The sequence below is a fragment of the Tachypleus tridentatus genome, unplaced genomic scaffold (genome assembly GCF_004210375.1).
Source record: "Tachypleus tridentatus isolate NWPU-2018 unplaced genomic scaffold, ASM421037v1 Hic_cluster_2, whole genome shotgun sequence".
Classification (NCBI taxonomy): Eukaryota; Metazoa; Arthropoda; class Merostomata; order Xiphosura; family Limulidae; genus Tachypleus; species Tachypleus tridentatus.
In genome coordinates, this window is record NW_027467782.1 from 29,961,761 (window position 1) to 29,981,446 (window position 19,686).

Below are 19,686 nucleotides of genomic sequence, written 5' to 3' on the forward strand. Positions count from 1 at the left end.
ATATTTATAACGAGTTACAGAATTCAGTGATGTTAAAATAAATTAGAAATACTATGATGTAGGTCCAGCTTATCTTTCAAAAGTATGGACTGAAGTGGACCTCTCTTGATTTTAAGCTTCTAAATTAAACAATTTTCGGAATACTATGTTTATTCGTTATGAAATATGTCGTTATAATTTAGAGTTTATAAATGATCCATCATCATCAGAAACTCTAAAGTTAATGGGTGAGTTACGTGAGTCGCCTTCTTCACCTCATAATTGTATCTCTTTTTCAGATCCTGAGAGTAACTCGACCACTCTTCTACATGTCATCAACAACAACTATTTTACCCTTTATTGATTTCATGTTCATAGCTCCAGGCCGTTAGACTTGTAATTACAGTTATTACAGACGCAATACTGATGGACCTATTGACTTATTGTTGAGGCAAGTCCATTTATGAAAGCTCAATAGGAATTGATGCTATAAAAGGTGGTGATGGTTTCGTGGAAATCACAAGGGTCAGGAAGAGAGTCTCGAACACATAATAGTAAAGATTGTATAACGTGATCTGAAACAAAATAAACAGTCAGTGTGTGTTTGGTATGATTACTTTTAAGTTGGTGAGGACATTCCAAAATCCTATGTCTCTTCGACTGCTTATAAGTCTTGCCTGAAATGCGTTACCATCAAACAGAATGCATATTTTGATACAGCACTCAGTTTCAGGGTTTCTTCCTTCTTTATTTGCTATCTCCTTAAACAGTAAGTACCACGCTTCTGGTTGAGGAAAGGGTTGTGTGTTTAATGCATTTCTAACGAGAGAGGCACTCACTATAGCCAATACTTCCGCAACGCAGAGTTGATCATATTCGACTCCAAATAGAAAATGTCTCCATGTGTCTGTCTTTATAAACCAGATAAGAACCATTTTGATATTACAATGAGGAATAATATTCTAAAAGTGCTCACCATTATTCATCAAAATGTGACTATTCTGACTCAGTCACAGAGCGAAAATAACGTGAAAAATCGATCTCCATGTTAATGTTTCTTTCTTTGTATTTTTGTGACCTTAACCCTACACAAACTAGTCAGTTAGATAACAGTCTAAATGTTTTCCAACCCTCGAAAAGTGCAATCGGCCGTTTTGAGAAATTTAACTGACAATCACACTCATACATACAAGACTGAAAACATGACCTCTGTCCATATGAAGTAGTTGTACTCACGGACTTTTCATTGTTTGGTTTTTGCTTTTCTAGTTTCACAGAAAGCTACACAGGAGCTATTTGAGCTAGTCGTCCCTAATTTAGCAGTGAAAGACGAGAGTGAGCGCAGCTAGTTATCGCCAGTTCTTGGACAACTTTATTTTGGGGAATAGTTGGATTCACCGCAGCTGATAGAAAGAGCATGTTTAATGTGACGGGTATTCGAACTCAGGACCGTAAGGTTATGAATCGCGCGCAATAACTATTTGGGCATGCTGGGCCAACAGTTTATATATCATCGTTAAATCTATGATCTACATAATATGAAATTCTCAAGACAAAACTTTATAATTATAAAATGTAATAATAATACTGTAATTTAAAAGATAGATTCACGTTTTTAATACGTAAATAGTAACACAATAGCAATTTATTTTTGAAACTAAATCCAACAACACAAAACTTTTTGCAAATACTTTATTCTCATTCGATCAATAAAAATACGTTTCTGAGTTTGAAATTCGTTTTTCCAAACGTCTTCAGCTTTTAACCAGATCATCTTCGTGTTTCACTTTTATATCAAGAAGTTGAAAGGAAGGTTGAGATTTAGAAAATAGTTTGTGATAGAATTCTAGAATGTTTTATGTTTCTGGAATGTTTCATGAGATCCGAATTCATCAAAAGATAAATTTTCCTTTTACTTAGTTCTGAGACACTAACCTTGTCTGCATTATTACCATCCCGATTTCTTTATTTTTTACGACATTCGTCATTGATATGTTTGTTGTTGTTTTTTTAATTTCGCGCAAAGCTACTCGAGTGCCAGCTGCGCTAGCCGTCCCTAATTTAGCAGTGTAAGATTAGAGGGAAGGCAGCTAGTCTAGTTATCACTACCCACCGCCAACTCTTTGGCTACTCTTTTACCAACGAATAGTGGGATTAACCGTATCATTATAACGTTCCCATGGCTGAAAGAGCGAGCATGTTTGTGGCGACGGGGATTCGAACCCGCGACCCTTGGATTACGAGTCGCACGCCTTAACCCACCTGGCCATGCCGGGCCTCGTCAGTGATATCTTAATACATTTAATCAGCGGGATTGCAGAACGTCATCTCTTCTGAACCTCTTGTTTGGTATAACAGCTTCTATTACTCGCAATGAAGAATTTTCCTTTATCATTCTATTTTTGAAGCTTCAGAATACTCCATCATTATAGGTTGACGGTTTAAAATAACAAATTATTTTAAACCTTTGTTACATACATGTCAGCAGGTTTGAATTACATTTAAGTGTGTGTGTGTTTTCTCTTACAGCAAAGCCACATTGGACTATCTGTTGAGTCCACCGAGGAGAATCGAACTCTGATATTAGCGTTGTAAATCCGAAGACTTACCGCTGTAACAGCTGATGGACTGCATTTAAGTTAACTTTGGCATAATTAAAACAAACTCAAATGAAACAGCATTAAATTATTTATATTTTTACATTTCATCCAAAGTGGCACACATACACACACATTTTAAGATACAGTTTTACTATTGTACTTATTGTTCTTGTTGTATTCTGCTGTTATCACTAAATATATTTCTAAGTGTTTTTAATGTACAGTCAGCGGTGCACCAGTTGAGCTTTATTTAATCAGTTACATTTATTACAATATACTTTGTCGGTTACGTGTGTTTGTTTGTTTACTAAATGTCATTTAGATTATTTAGTGCAAATAAAGCTTTATCTTATCGTTCCATCGCTTTTGTACTTTAGCTAAAATACGACATGATACACAGGTTTTGTAGGACACTAACACATTTAAAATATTAATATGTAAACAATATTAGTATGTGTTTGTGGTCTGCCTTCCACAGGTATTGAAATCCGGTTTGTAGTAGTACTAGTCCGTAGACGTACCACTGTGCTACTAGAGGGTTAGTAGCTGGTTTCTCTAGTACCAACCGCTTTGTACAAATAATTTCGTTTCCTAATACGCTATTTGTACATATCAAGCATTGTTTTAAGCATTACGTTCCATTATCCTATCGACTTAATCCATCGGAGTTGTTCTGTTAAATCTCGAACTAATGTCATTAACTGTACTACCATTTTAACTGTGTGAAGGATAACAGAAACGTAAAATCAGTACTTATGTGTTGATTGTTTCTGTTGAAGTCCTTTGCTTAAATTGAGATGTATACGATTATATATGTCATTGAACGTTTGAGAGGTTAAAGTGTTTTAGCCAAATGTTCGTCTTGAACAATAAATTTAAAACATTTCGTGTGGTGATAAACAATAGTAGATTTTGAGAAAAACCAAATACATAAGGATATATGTGACTGCGTAGGCAACAAAATATATGATTAGAGCGAATTATAAACATATACGTATGTACTATACAAGCTATATAACAGGACGTTCTAAGAAGAAATTTTAATGAAAGGTCATGTGAATTTTGTTTAATAAAAACTTAACAAGAAATATGAGGAATAAAACTCGACGGGGTTCGAATCCCGTCGCCCCACCAAACATGCTCGCCCTTTCAGCCGTGGGGGCATTATAATTATACGGTTAATCCCACTATTCGTTGGCAAAAGAGTAGCCCAAGAGTTGGCGGTGGGAGGTGATGACTAGCTGCCTTCCCTCTAGTCTTATACTATTAAATTAGAGATGGCTAGCGCAGATAACCCTCGTGTAGCTCTGCGCGAAATTAAAAAAAAAAGGAGAGAAGAACCGTTTTATTTCTCGATGTTTCTTCCGATACAGAACTACAAGCTTCATATTATTATTCTTTATTATCTAAATATAATTGTAGAACATCAGCTACAAGCTCTGATGATGTACAATACATAAATATATATATATATGTATATACAATATATAATAATCATTCAATGCAAGTTACTGAAAGTCACCAATAAAGGCTTGAATGGATAATATATAATAACTCTTTTTTGCACGTTTAACATAGTAACAATAACATAAAGGTTTTACGTTATATAAATTAAGCATGAAAAGTTATGCAATCTGAACTACAAAGGACTATAAAGAGGAAGAGTTTTCAAACTGTCTTATCATAGTTGTAACACTGTAGTAAATCACACAGTTTATATAGTACTTTAAAATATTCAATAATCTCAGTAAAGTCCAAAAGAAGACAGCTGGATATTTCACTAAATGTCTGTAAGACCAATGAAAGTTGGCTGACTATAAAAACAAACACTGATGCAATATGTCTCAAAGTGTTATTAACAAGATATGGTGGAATCACTTGTAACAAAATGGTACAAATACACTGGTACTGGACTAAAAAGAATAAAGTCCACATTTAAGTAAGTTACCGTTATCTAACGATTCGCTACAATTATGTGATAACTGTTAAAAACAGAATCAGATGTTCGTAGCTGCAACCGAACGTCATTTTAATGTATGTACGGTTAAAAACACAAGAGGTTTGGTAATACTACTAAGACAAGGTATATTTTAGTTATAGTAAGACACAAAATAACTCACTTTTATATCAGTGGTGGAAATATGTGTGATAATGAAAAATCACGAATGGACACTCTGACCTTTATGTTTTCCAGATGTCATTAAGACGATACATAATATGCTGTCATATATGTTTACGTTTGGTTCTGACTTCAGCTGAATGGATGATAATTGTCTTCCCACGTGTAATGATATTGAAGAAGAGATGATTGACCAGTTTAACTTGGGTACAGACTTATCAGACCTCGATAGTAGCGAACATGTATCGGTCTCTTTTGGAAGAATTACATGTATTCAAATTACTCTGAACATTAAGGATTCTCTGAATGCATCTTTTTCAGTAGTTGTGGATGCCTCAGGATCTTAACAACACTGATTGTAAGCATGCAACATCGATATGATATTGGTCGCACAGTTTGACACAGTATACATTACATTAAAGTGAAATGTTTTTAACTCTAAAAATGTGAACTCACTTCTCCTAAATATTAATCGTAAACGTAAGATAAATGAGAAATTAATTGAATTTTGAACCAGATACAGATAATAAGATGTCAGATATTCACAGAAATTAAATATGAGAATGGTTGTAATTATTTTATAACAGTAATTTTGCATTAGCATTAATAATGTACTATTAATTCCATTATATTTCAGTTGCTCAGTGCAATATATATATATGTGTAGGTATAAATAAACTTGTAGGAAGTGAAAGTTTAATATAAAGAGCAGATTCTTGTTTTTAATGGTTATATACTTATGGTGTATAATACTGAGTACTATAAAGTAAAAGAACTTTAAAAATACGAACCGTTGTCAGTAAATCAGAGTTTAATGTCTCTTTAGGTTTGTCATCATTCACGATTGTCTTAACGCGTTTCTTTGATTTAGTTTTATCAAAACCTGAAGCAGGCTTGCTCACGTTTTCCGCTCTTTCTGTTTTCCTTTCTATTGTGTACTTTCCATTTATTGTATGGGTGTTTGTGTTTTTCTTATAGCAAAGCCACATCAGGCTATCTGCTGAGCCCACCGAGGGGAATCGAACCCCTAATTTTACCTTTGTAAATCCGTAGAATTACCACTGTACTAGCGGGGGCATTTTTTGTCTGCAAGATGGTTGGTTGTGTCAGTTTTTGCTTTAACATCATATTATTTTCTCTTTTATTAAACTTATTTGTCGGGGCCTTCTCACATTCATGGATCATTGAAACAGCTTCTAAAATATCTAATTCAGTAGGGTGAACTTTTCAGTTACAAGCGCCTGGTCTTCTAGCATTGTATAGGCAAAAACTCCACAAGACCCGAGGACGCGGTTTTTCAGGGCTTTCCATTCGCCCCGGGCTTTTTCATTCACGTTGCAGAAACAGCAAATAATGCGAAACAATAACAAAAATAAATGAGAAATAAAAACGCGATTTTGTCTTTCAGTTTTCTATATAAACAATACTAATAAAGATCAACTCTAAATAGTTGTCTTTTTTGTTTTTTCGTAAACAAACAAATTTACAAAAACACTTGATAAATCACCATATAGAAGTTTGGTGAGAAGTGTTAACTATAACTGAAAAGTTTTTTTGACCTCATAAATAAGGTTAATTAAACATATTCAGCTTTACTAGGTTCATATTAGTATTTTCACAAATTAACTACCAAAGGGGCACTGACATTTTCAAATATCCAACCCTACTATTCAATTAAAAGATAATTGGGTATTGAGGTCAGATGCTCTCTCACCCCTGTTCCACATACTTTAATTATCAAGAACTGGAAGATAACATGTAGCTTACCACAAAGCAATAAGACAAATCGAAATTAGTGTTAGCTCTTCCATCCACCAAGGATATCTTACAACTGTAGGTTTGGAGGCCCAGGGGAACGTAACCTTGAGAGAGAGAGTTGTTTTTTAAAACCGTTTTACACATTGTATCGATTACAAAAAACCGAAAGAAAACTTCAAATGTAACTTAATAATAATAGTAACGTGTATAATTCTTTAAACTAAAAAATAATCTTTATTTAACATATTAAAAATAACAATTAAATAAATAATATATTTCTTACATTTATAATATATTTTCATATTAAACATTGATAACAACCTTTACAATTTGTCAACTGTATATATATTTTTTCTTTACAGTTTAAACAGATAATTAGCGAAGAAAAATAATGGTCATTATATTATTTGAGCTCCTTACTAGTAGACAAGTAATAGAGTTATGCAATAACTCCAACTATATAGTTATATAACAGGAAATCAGTTAGGTTTTCCAACATATTTACATTGTTAGACAATATAGCAAGAAACCTACTGGCTTTTCATTCCAAACATACGTTATTGGACTATATAAGAAAAAATCTCAACGTTTTCTTTACGATAATTTACATATTATACAACTCAGTAAAACACAGTTAGTTAAATCAACTTCGATTCACTTAACTTGTAAGGATATGTAACACAAACACAGTCTTTCCATTGACTACTTAATAAAGCCAATTTGTTATTTCGCTATTCAGTTACCTTATTAAGTTTCATAATTCTTCACTTGTTATGATATGGTACATAATTCCTTTTTACTATCGAATCATATCCACTGAATGGTAGTTTTTTGCGTCATTACAACACTATTAAAAACAGTAATTTTTACAAATTTTTCTTCACTGTAAATTTTCCAGGTAAAGAACCATGGTATTTTGACCACAAACACTGAATGAACGTACGTCACTGCTCGCGAAGTTTTCGCTTACTTGGTAACAATTCTTTCTAATAGTTGTATTTAGAACTTATGAGACGGTGCTAACGTTTTGATAATCCAATGTTATTATAATCGTATTTTAAAACATTTGTTTTGTATTTGGACAAATTACTTTACTTTATTACACTGGCCCGGCATGGCCAAGCGTGTTAAGGCGTGCGACTTGTAATCTGAGAGTCACGGGTTCGCATCCCCGTCGCGCCAAACATGCTCGCCCTTTCAGCCGTGGGGGCGTTATAATGTGACGGTCAATCCCACTATTCGTTGGTAAAAGAGTAGCCCAATAGTTGGTGGTGGGTGCTGTTCACTAGCTGCCTTCCCTCCAGTCTCTCAATTCATATTTCAGGACATCTAGCCCTCGTGTAGCTTTTACATAAATGTTCCAAACAAATTTTCTTGACATCGACAAAATTACTCAATTTCCGTTTGTGCTAAATGTTTTCTACGTAATTATAGACTAATCATCAGAGAATATTTACGATTATTATCGTCAAGTGAAGTTTGTTTTTCTGTGGAATGAAATATCAACTGTAAGTAAAATGTTTGTCCGATTTTGTAAATACTGGTGTGATTATGGAAGTTTATTTTGGGCATAAGCCGTTACATTTGAGTGGTTTAAAACAGGTTTTCACGTCTTTTAAATTTGTGTCCATTTTAGTACGAAGGGATGGTACATATCTACAGAGTAGAGCCTCTGCATTTCAGATCTGTACAATAAACAAAACATTTCTTGCACTGCAAGATGTAGGCCCATTATAAGAGTGACAGTTTATTCCTTATGATGGACGACAAGCGCAGCCGATCGACTGTGTTTCCTCTTGTCAGTAATTTAGCGTAAGGGCCAACGACAAATAAAATTATCAAACTAAATAATAAGCATACGATGTCACCAAATTAAAAGACTACATTATAGTGAACCTAAGAAGGCCAAAACGTTGTTCTCAGTCTTATTAGTAAAGTTGTATGAAACAAATATTGTAGAATATTTTAATATCTAACAAACAGCCTCTGTTGGTAGGGTCCTCCGCTAGTACAGCGGTAAGTTTACGGATTTACAACGCTAGAATCAGCTGTTCGATTCCCATCGTCAGCAGATAGGCCGATGCGACTCTCAAAAAGAAAAATACACAAACATAAACATACGCTTGATTGGAATTATCAGTTTCAAGAATTTCAGGCCGTGTTAACATTAAAACTCGAGAATCGATTCTCGCAGCGAATCCAACAGAGATTTCCTGTTCTGTAACTTTGTGCTAAAACGTACAAACGAGTCGTTCGATTTTTAAAACAAAGCTAAACACCGGGCATTACATAGCTTATCTCCTGTGAGGAATAAAAACCCGATCCTTCTGTTGTAAATCCAGAAACTGATTCATTGACAAGAGGGGCAGGGGAACAAATAAAAGACTCTATAATCGAAACATTTTTATTATCTTTCTCTTTTAAATTAAAAGTTTTTCTTTTATATAAAGCAGTTAGTATTTGTGCTAGTAAATCATATTTTTCTTAATTTTCCACGTGAACTATTTGTTTCTGAAATATCCTTTCGTCGACGAGGACTATTTTCTTTTTCTTATCAAGAAAGGTATACCTTTAAGAAATATTAGACAAAGACTTCATAAAAACTTCTAGATGCTGCTGCCCTCTAGTGGGTAAAAGCTATGGTTACAATTTACAACGCTATAATCTGAGGTTCAATTTCCCTCGATGTAAAGCCCAAATGGCCTATTGTATAGCTTTGGGCTGAAAATAAACACACAAACAAATCGTGGTCGTAGTTACTGCGAGTATTACAAGCCGATTATTATCATAATTATTTTATTTTTCACATACATTTTCAAAACCTTAACATAACACTCACTAACACCCAGGTTTATTGTTCTTGTATCATTTGTGGGGCCCCATTCTCTGTGACTACGGAGTAAATTATGACCCAGATTTCGAACATTTAGAATTGATGTGTTTTTTTTCGTGCTCACTCGTGCGAGGCGCCTTCTATTGATGAGAAATTACTTTTACATCGAGGAAGTATTTGGAGTTGGTTGGTTTTTCACATTTTAATACAAGTGTTTCTTCAAAGTTTAGCTCAAAGAAAATGTCAAATCAAGTCTAATGTTGAAAGATGTTTATTTACAGTACAAGTAATTTATAGTGTAGTGGAGACGCAATGTAGTCAGATGACTTGTTACACAGTTCAGACAGTATAATAGTCAAAATATGAAGTGACACAATGTGTTACAAACCTGTACTTGTAAATACTCAACCCAAGGAACTAACATAGTACGTTTAAAAAGTTACAGTTGTAGTAATCAACTATCAGATGCAACACAGTGTGTGTGCTTCAATTTTGCAATTGAATAATCATCCGATAAAATCTGTTTAAACTTTCAAACTGCTGCCATACTGAGACAGATCATAAACTAAAATACTCAACAACGATTTGTTGTTTTACAGCCGGATAATGGAAAGTGTCTACGTTACTTTTCCTTCTACCCACAGCTTCTAAGTCACTTTCATTACTTGACAGAGGGTCTGGTTACATTCTTCACGAAGAACTTTATATGCACGTGTCAGTAAAGGAAAAGTATTTTACCTAACTTTATGCCCTTTTGTTAATGTACACATACGCTTGTTCGACCCGTAAGACTCGCTGATTGTTATTAGATTTTCCAGGCTTCAGATACTCAGATGTCATTTTAATATTACGTCACTGTAAACCTTCTCTTTCCCCATATCATAATAGTTTACTTTACAACTCTTTCTATTAGATTTTGAGTCCGGGCTAGTAGATCTCTGGATTTTGGAGCTATCGAATCTACTTCGATTCCGCGCGATACTGTAAAATATTCCCTACACTATAATATATTGGTGCGTTATAAGAGTGACAGTGCATCCCTTAGCTGGCTTTGCATCGCCTGGTGGTTAGTGCCCTAGACTCGCAATCTGCTGGTCACATGATCGAAACCCGTACTCGAACGTGGTCATCCTTTCAGCCTTCGGGCGTTATATGTGACAATCAATCTCGCTTTTGTTGGTAAAGAGCAGCCCAAGAGTAGACGGTAGGTGGTGTTGAGTTAATTGTTACCTTCTAGACTATCACTTCAATATTAGGGACGGCTAGGCTTGGTGGCTTTCTTAAAAATATAAATACTTTAATAGGAAACAGAACCGTTTGCACGTTTTATTCATTTATTCCAAAAATCTGACTTGGTGCGAAATTAGAATCAAACGGTATTCTAACCCACGTCTCTGGAGAATCGAAGGTTCCAATCCTGACAGGTTCAGTTTTTACATCTGGTTATTTCGGTTCTGAATAAACTAATGTTCAAAATAAGCAGTTAATCATAAATACAAACTTTAAGCGTGTTCTCAGTTTGTCTTTTATCGTTGCAATATTAAACTTTTAAACGTCCATACGTTATGTTGTCTGTCAGAACCAAAAGGAAACAGCTGTTTCACTGTTGACTTAACAGTAATCCTCTCAACCTGTCTTTACTGTATTAAGATGTAATTAACTCTGTCACATATCTGTAAACCTAACCACATATTATTCTCTGTATGTGGTGTAAAACAAACCGAGGGAAGTATTCAGCCAGAAAACTTAAACAGAAAACAAAGTTCGAGCAGAGTCTGTCTTCACCCAACTGATTAATTTGTCGGTTACGACTATCAAAGGTTGTACGTCACAACCAGTTTATCAATGTTCAGAATAAGAAAACATCCAAGTGTGTCTTGCACGTTCATACAGCATGAAGTGTATGTGTGTGTTTCTGGTTCTATCCTTGGCTCATAATTCAATTAGTTTTAAGCCTAACGCAAACATACGGTGCCCAAGCCTTAAGTCGTTCATTATTTTTTGTAATTCAAAGATTTTATTGTTACGGGGTCGCTGTAACCAATTGACTTCTTTCAGATTTGGTCCGGCATGGCCAGGTGAGATAAGGCGTTCGATTCGTAATTCGAGGGTCGCGGGTTCGACTCCCGGTCGCACCAAACATGCTCGCCCTTTCAGCAGTGGGGCGTCATAATTGGACGGTCAATCCCACTATTCGTTTGGAACGTTGTTTCAATTCTAACACAGTTGTTCCTACTCATTACACTTCTCCCTTCGTAACTCGAAAAGAAAAGAAAAACATTTATTTAAGTTGTTACACGGATACTGCCATAACTTGTCTCTATAATATTAAATAGAACATAATACAACATTCACACTTTACTGTAACTTTACCTTCTGTGGATCGTTAAAATGTGACACAGAGAAGCCCAACACCAAGAGACTGAAATGGGTGAGTACACTTATAGATTATATTAACAGTACCTTGATGACAGGTGTACAATAACAGGAAAACTGTTGGATAAGCCAAGAAAACGCGTAGATAAAAGAAGGAACACCGGTAGATAAAGACACAAAGACTAAGAGGTAAAGATAGACAGGCTGATAGATAAAGATAGGAAAACAGCATGATAAAGATAGGAAGATGGACAGGTAAAGACAGCTGAACTTTTAACACATTGAAGCACCTCTTATTGTTATTGTTGATCGGTTGTGACTGATGAACAATGATTTTATTTATTTTTCGTCTTAAAATAAAAATATATAAAATAACTAAAAGGTCATGAATAAATCTGAGGAATGTGAAAAATTAAAAACAGAGCACTTTGCAACATATGAGATCACAAACAAAATGTTAGAATACCAAAAGAAATGAATACAAGGTTAGAGACTTGGAACTGATTAAATATCCAACTAATAAATAAATTCACTAATGGAAGAAAGCATGAAAATATTGATGTTGAATTTGAAATTCCCTATGGAACACGAATCTTAATGACCAGGTGAGAAACGCCAAAGAATGCAGCTGTCTCTATCTTTGGCCCACAAATCACGAAAAGGAAAGACAAATAATCGTCGACACCCTCCGCAATAAAGATGTTGTTTAAAATCATATCGAACAATGTAATCGACGATCATACTTATAAAGCACCCTCAGCCGTAAAAAAAAAAAAAAAAAGGAACGTCTTTAGTATCATGGTCGCTCAAACTTTCGACTTTTCAATTGCTTAACCCTCAAATATGGAGAAGAAAAACAAACTGAATGTTGCAGGCCAGGGGTCACAAACTACGGCCCTCGAGGTAATTTTGACCGGCCCGCCAGCAGCTAGCCGCTTGAAATTAAAATGTCCGACTGTCATAACAAAATAAATCACACCGATGGTCGCTTCAAGCTGACAAATACAAGACGTTATGATAAAAAGAAACAAGGCTGTCACGCGCATTTTTAACCAATAGGAAAATTCTTCTTTCGTCCTTGCTGCCCGTTTATTCATATCGAGGCACGTATCTGTAAAAGCATTAGGATTTCGAAAACAAGTACAGACTTAACCCTCGTCCCATCGACTCGTCTTGTAAATTCAGCGGGCTTGGGTTACCGCTTCAGCAAGCTCATTTCTCTTAGTAGTCTGGTTATGCGCTTTTCAAAACTCGTTCTCAGGTAAGTTTCGTGCCAAAGGTACGTTTCAATATATTTTGTTTGTGCGTTCTTGGACCAGTACAATACTTTTCTCACAGCGCTCTGTGTTTTTTATTTTCAGACCCTGTTTTTTTTTTTTTCATGACTGCTTTTAAAGAAGAAAAGTGGACTTTGAGTGTCATGCTTTCAATGATGAATGGAGAGAAAACCACTTCTTTGTGGAAACAAGAAAACAGAAAGCTACTTGTGTGATATGCACAGAAAGTGTTGCCGTTTTAAGAGAGTACAATCTTTGGCGTCACTATGAAACAAAACATCGATCAACATATTTGAAATTTTCAGGAAGTTCCGTTCTGAGAAATTTGAATCCATGATACGTGTTTTTGAATCTCAAAAGAATCTCTTCACGAGAAAATTTGCTGAAAATAAATCTGTCACTCGTACAAGTTACAAAATAGTGCATAGGATGGCAGAGCGAGGAAAACCTTTTATTGACGGCAACTTCAACAAAGAGTGTATGACGGAAGCAGCAAATGAGCTGTGTCTTGAAAAAGACAATTTTTTTGAAAGTATCAGCCTTTCAGCAACTTCAGTTGTACGGAGAGCAGAAGAACTTGGAGAAAACATCGCATTACAGATACGCCAAAAAGCAAGAAACTCCCAATGGTATTCTCTGGCACTGGATGAGTCTACTGATCTTTCGAGTGCGTCACAACTTCTCGTGTTCATTCGTGGAGTTAATTTGGACTTTCAGATCACGGAAGAGTTGGCATCAGTTTGCAGCACGCACGGAAGAACAAGTTGAGAAGACATTTTCATGGAAGTGCATAAAACTTTGCAAGACTATAACCTTCAGTGGAATCAGCTTAGAGGTGTTACAGTTGATGGAGGAAGAAACATGGCTGGAGTAAAGACGGGTCTGATCAGGAAACAGTTGGAAGATCTTCAACTCTGAAGCGCTCTGTTCATACACTGCATCATACACGAGCAAGCACTCTGTAGAAAAGACTTAGATATTTCTTGCGTACTGAAACAAGTCATTTCTGCAGTGAATTTCATTCGGGGTCTTGCACTTAATCATCGCCAGTTCAAGGTGTTTCTTGAAGAAATTGATTCGGATTTATGTGACTTGCCTTATCACACGGCAGTGAGGTGGCTCAGCTGCGGTAAAGTCTTGTCTCGTTTTTATAAGCTGAAAAGAGAAATATATATTTTTTTATCGAGAAATATAGAGCCGATCCACTTCTGTCGGATCCAATTTGGTTGTCAATTTTGGTGACATCACATCCCACATGAATGAATTGAACTTGAAACTTCAGGAGGAGAATAACTTTGTCTGTGATCTCTATAGAATCATTAAAGGATTTCGGAGAAAGCTGTCATTGTTTGAAGCACATTTGGAAGGAGAAAACCTCTCTCATTTTCAGTGTTTCAATGAGTTTCATGCTGGAATCACAGAAGATGTTAACCTGAAGTTTCAGAAAAAGATTATTGGTGATTTAAATAAGCATTTTTAGAGAGATTTTCGGATCTCGACAGAATCGAAAGTGACATTCTCCTTTTTCAAAATCCTTTTGATTGTGTCATTGATGACGTGCCAATGGAACTTCAGCTGGAGGTCATCGATTTGCAAGGAAATGACGTGTTGAAAGCAAAGCACAGAGAGAGACAACTTTTTGTATTTTACATCTGCACACCTGAAGATGATTTTCCAAAGCTGAAGCAGTTCGAATCTGGTATGACATCAATGTGCGGAATAACTTATATCTGTGAACAAGCATTTTCAAAAATGAAGTGTGTGAAGTCGGTACTTCGATCAAGGTTGACTGATGAACATTTGAAAGCAATTCTAATGATTAGATATAGCAATTCAGAACCGAAAATTGAAGATATTTTGAAAGCCAAACGCCAATTTTATAAATCTCACTAACTTTTTTGCGGCTTAGTGAAATTCAGATGTGTACTCACTATGTGCGATGTGACAATTGCTTTTGCTAATGCCACCTTCTTTGACAACCTTTTGGCAAATAAAAATGTTGGTTGTATTTCTGTTTGTTTCTAGCTCAGGGGTCTCCAAACTTTTTTCACAGGGGAAAGATTTCTCGGGGAATAAGAAGCGCAAGCCGCATGATCATTATATTCAATACTCACAAACAAAAACGAAAACTCTCTGTAAAAGACTTAACACAAAGTTTAGGATACCACATTAACCACGTGGGAGTCGCATGCAATACACACATATAATAAATACAAACAGAAATACAACCAACATTTTTGACTCGAACAAAATAATTATGACACACCTACACTCCCGGCAACAGGCCTAGTTACAAGGCAATAAAAAGTTAAACGAAAGAGGTCGGAGAAGGCGTAGCTACACATTAATCAAAATATGTTGTTTTTAAAAACGAAATATTACATTTTCTCTTCTCTTTTAATCTTCGGTAAAACGTTCCTGATTTCCTTATGAAAAAACAGAGTTATACGGCAGTGATTATACTTTTAAAATTTATTGTAGAAATATTTGTATACACAAACTTGAGAGTACGCATACAATATTCACGTGCTTGAGTAAAACGTATATTTACAATAATACACATTACGACATGTTTGCTCACGTTTGTTGTAAAAAGTTTCTAATACAAAACGCCCCTGTTAAAATCACCAGTAATTGTTCTGAAAGACACTACAATATGATTGTTTCTGCTATAACACAGGTTGAGCTCTAAAAGACACTCTTTTGTTGATATTATTTGTTGGAGTGTATTAAGAATAATTATACTGTTCTAGACGTTAAACTAAACAGTATTGAGTGTTGGTTCGTTTTTTGAATTTCGCGTAAAGTTACTCGAAGATCCCTAATTTAGCAGTGTAAGACTAGAGGGAAGGCAGCTAGTCATCATCACCCACCGCCAACTCTTTTACCAACAAATACTGACCGTTACATTTTAACGCTCCCACGGCTGAAAGGGCGAGCATGTTTGGCGCGACGGGGATGCGAATCCGCGACCCTCAGATTTCACGTCGCACGCCTTAACACGCTTGTTGAGTGTTACGAGAGTTAATTCAAGGGAGTGACATTGGTTATAAACCTGTGGGGCGTGGAGATCATAATTATTGCTGTAGTCTTCAACAAAACAACTTGTCCCAACCGAAAGTTAGTCTGGGTTTTTCTACACAATATCTTTTATGATCACGTTAAACTTTAACTTCTCATACAGAAATGAAACGACGGTACGAAGCAGAAATCGTTGAGACAGTTTTAAATTTGACCTAATCTCGAAAAGGAAATCTTTACTGTGACGCCACCTTTCTCGAATGTCATGTTGACCTGATATAGTTTTATCTTTGACCCAATCTCTAATAGGTAATCTGTATCACCGCACCACCTTTTTTGGAATGTAGTGTTGACCTGAAACAGTTTGATCTTTGACCCAATTTCTGATAGAAAATCTTTATTGTGGCGCCACTTTCTCGAATGTAATGCTGTCCACATTAACTCCATTATAGAAATAAAGTACTCTGATTCTTATATTAGATTTCGCGATCGTGCCAAATGGTCAAGATGCGGTTATATTTTTGATAGAAATGTTTCTAAAGTTCGTCAAAAAAACAACAAACAAACAAACCAAAAAACGAATTATAGAAATAGCCGACTTTTCCCAGTGTTGTCAAATAAACATACACCTAAATTTCTTTAAGCTTTTGTAATTAAACAGAAGATAAACATCTTCTGCGAAATAAAATGCGCATGTCCGAGGTTGTGTCGTGCGTGTACAACCACTGTTATTGATATTGAAACTCTCTTTTGAGCTATCGTGGTTTCTCGGCAGACAATCAATTCACTTTTTTCGGTCATTTTCTTCTTGACGAATAACTTTCTCCTGTACGTAACTAAACATCCTTTCTTGTCCTTTAGAGCAAGAACTGTGAATAACGTCATCCGTGACCGAAGCAATTTTCAATATAATTTCACATTCTAAATATTGCTCTTTTAAACAGTAGCGTGAGACGTGTGAAACACACATATTGCACATAAACCATTAAAGATATTTATCGGATTTCCGGTGTCAAAACGTACTCTACCGTCTTGTATAAGAATAAAGAAAACTGTGCCAGTGTATGAGATTGATGATCTAAGTTTTATCGTATAAATAACACAAATGACATCAGAACACAAAGTTTTGATATACATGCAATTTATTTACAATATTTTAATGCAATATAAATGTAAACAAAACACACCGTATCTAAAGAAGAATTCTCTTCCAACATTTGTCTTTACTTAAGTACATTTTTACTCTTATGTGGCTCGCTCGTTCTCTCTGGGCAGGACGTGATTTAGCACTTAGCGTGTTGGATTGTGGATTCGTGGTTCGCATCCCATTGCAGAAACAAATCGCGCAAACACTTTGTGGTTTTCAGTATACCGTAAGAGTGATGGTTAAATGATGTAATCATAATAGTCTGAAAACAGATGGTCAAATGATGTAATTATAATAGTCTAAGAGCTGGCGCCCTTGTGATTTGATTATAATAGTCTAAAAGCTGACGGTCAAGTGATGTAATTATAATAGTCCGAGAGTTGACGGTGGGTGTTATTGAGCAGCTTCCTTCCCTCTAGTGTATCAGTTGAAATCTAGGGGCGGTTGCTGTTACATAAATATTCGAAACAAATAAACTAGTGTTTATTTACTTTAAAATTTTCATTCACCCTAACGAGTGATTCAAATTATTATTAAAGGATTATGACAAGTACATACTTAAACACAAATCTGTTAAAAACTGAAGTTGTATCCAATACATCTAGGTGAATATTCACTATTTTTCAATGATGCACACATTTATAACAGTAAGTACTAATTCATAAACTGAAGTTTTCATTAACTTTAAAGAATGTTCCTTTGAGTTAATCAAATAACTTTAGTGTACTCTTTGTTAAAATCATTTCAAGAATTTTTTTCTGTTGATAATTTGACAGCATACTTAAAACAAACAACTGACAACCAACGTATATTGACACTGATAAAAACAATATAGATGACAAATTTTGAACTAAAGAAAGGAAGGTTAAGATAAATTTCCTCTGAACAAAATTTAGTTCAAGATCTTTATTAAAAACATAGCTTCTTTGTCACTAAATCTACTTAACAATGATTTAAAAAGTGATGACCAGTGTAAAAATTAAAAACTTTAATTCCTGATTTATCATTATTTTAAAACACTGGAACTTAATATTGTGGAGACACTAAAACAGTTCAAAGAGTAAACATTATCTTAACAATGGTGTTTCTGAAACAAACTCTGAACACAAGTTTGAGATTCATACACAAATGACAAAGTTGATAACAATCTGGAACAGATTGTAGCATTTGTTGTTGATCTGTTAACACTGTTCAAGTCTTGTTCTTTAGAATTCTGATGGCACGTCACCTTGAACAAGGTGCAGGAGCAGGCATATTACTTCATTCTACAACTCTGGAATGGTCTTCCACTTCTATAGTATCATCTTCACAATGTTTGGTTCTACCTGTGTATTCAGAGACTCTCCTAAGTCAGAAAAAAAAACAAAAAACGTGCTCAGTAATAATAGTAGAAAACTGAATATGAAATTACATTTAATAAATTGTGAAACAGACTTCAGGGAAAGGAACAAAACTATGTAACAGCACCAATGTCATTAAAAGAACACACTGTAAATATAATAATCAATTTACATTTTCTTTAGTTTTACTTACACAGTATTTCATTAAGTGTGTGTGTGTGTAACATAAGTGTTTATTTTGATTTCCTGCAGTATTCTTGTTCTAAATTCAGATTGGCTCCCGAGACCTAAAAGGTTGCCGACACCTGTTCTAAAAGATACGTGAAAGATTTTAAGTACTTATAAACATTCAACAAAAGAAAACGTCAATGTTATAATACAAGACAGTTTAAAACTGTTGTCACCAAGATGGTGTAAACATTAAGTATATAAACAAAAATAAATAATTTGTTTAAGATTTAACAAGGTTTGACCTTTGAGGTTGCAATATATCAAATGTTAAGTGAAAGAAGAAATTTTCTAAATAACATAGACTTTTGCAAAGTTTAAAACGTACTTGTTCTTGTGGCACATATATGTATGGAAACTGTATTCCCTGTTGGACTTCATTGACCATAGATATTTGATTAGATGTTATTATCAACCTGTTCACTTACCTCTTAAACAGAAAAAAAACTCTGCCTTGTTCAAATTTTTAAATATTACCAATCTGTGAAATGATGTTCTAAAATCATGGTGTTTCCCTCCTTCCAAGATATTTTGCTCTTTTCAGTTCTTCTTCAATAATCACATCATTGACGATGTGATTTTCATGTCTAATCTGTAGTTTCACAGACTTTGGAATGTCTGGTATTAACCAACAAATTAGAGTTGTCATGATGAATACAAGACACTAAAAAAAGGAAAAACATAAGTTTCACTGGAGCAGTTTTTAAAACATAATCCTTTTACATAACACTGTTTAACCAATACAGATTATAAAACTTTATGAACAATGATTAAATCATGAAGTCTTCTTAAATTACTAATGAGCATGTACAGTCATTCAGAACAGTATCAGTGCTACATAATAAGAAAAACATTCTACTGGATGAACAGAAGCCACAAAAAAATCTAACACTTATAGAATTGGGTAATAAAAAGGATAGTTTATTAACAAAAATGATTAATCAATCCATTTTGTGAAGGATAACTTAGTAAATGTTACTGAAACTTTTAAAAACATTCTAGGATTGT

At 34.8% G+C, this 19,686-nt stretch overlaps 1 long non-coding RNA gene across 2 annotated transcripts in view; it reads left to right on the top strand.

The window, feature by feature from the left end:
• LOC143243033 (uncharacterized) overlaps nt 1-19,686 on the top strand; it is a 233,121-nt gene that overhangs the window by 160,518 nt on the left and 52,917 nt on the right. The window lies entirely within an intron of this gene.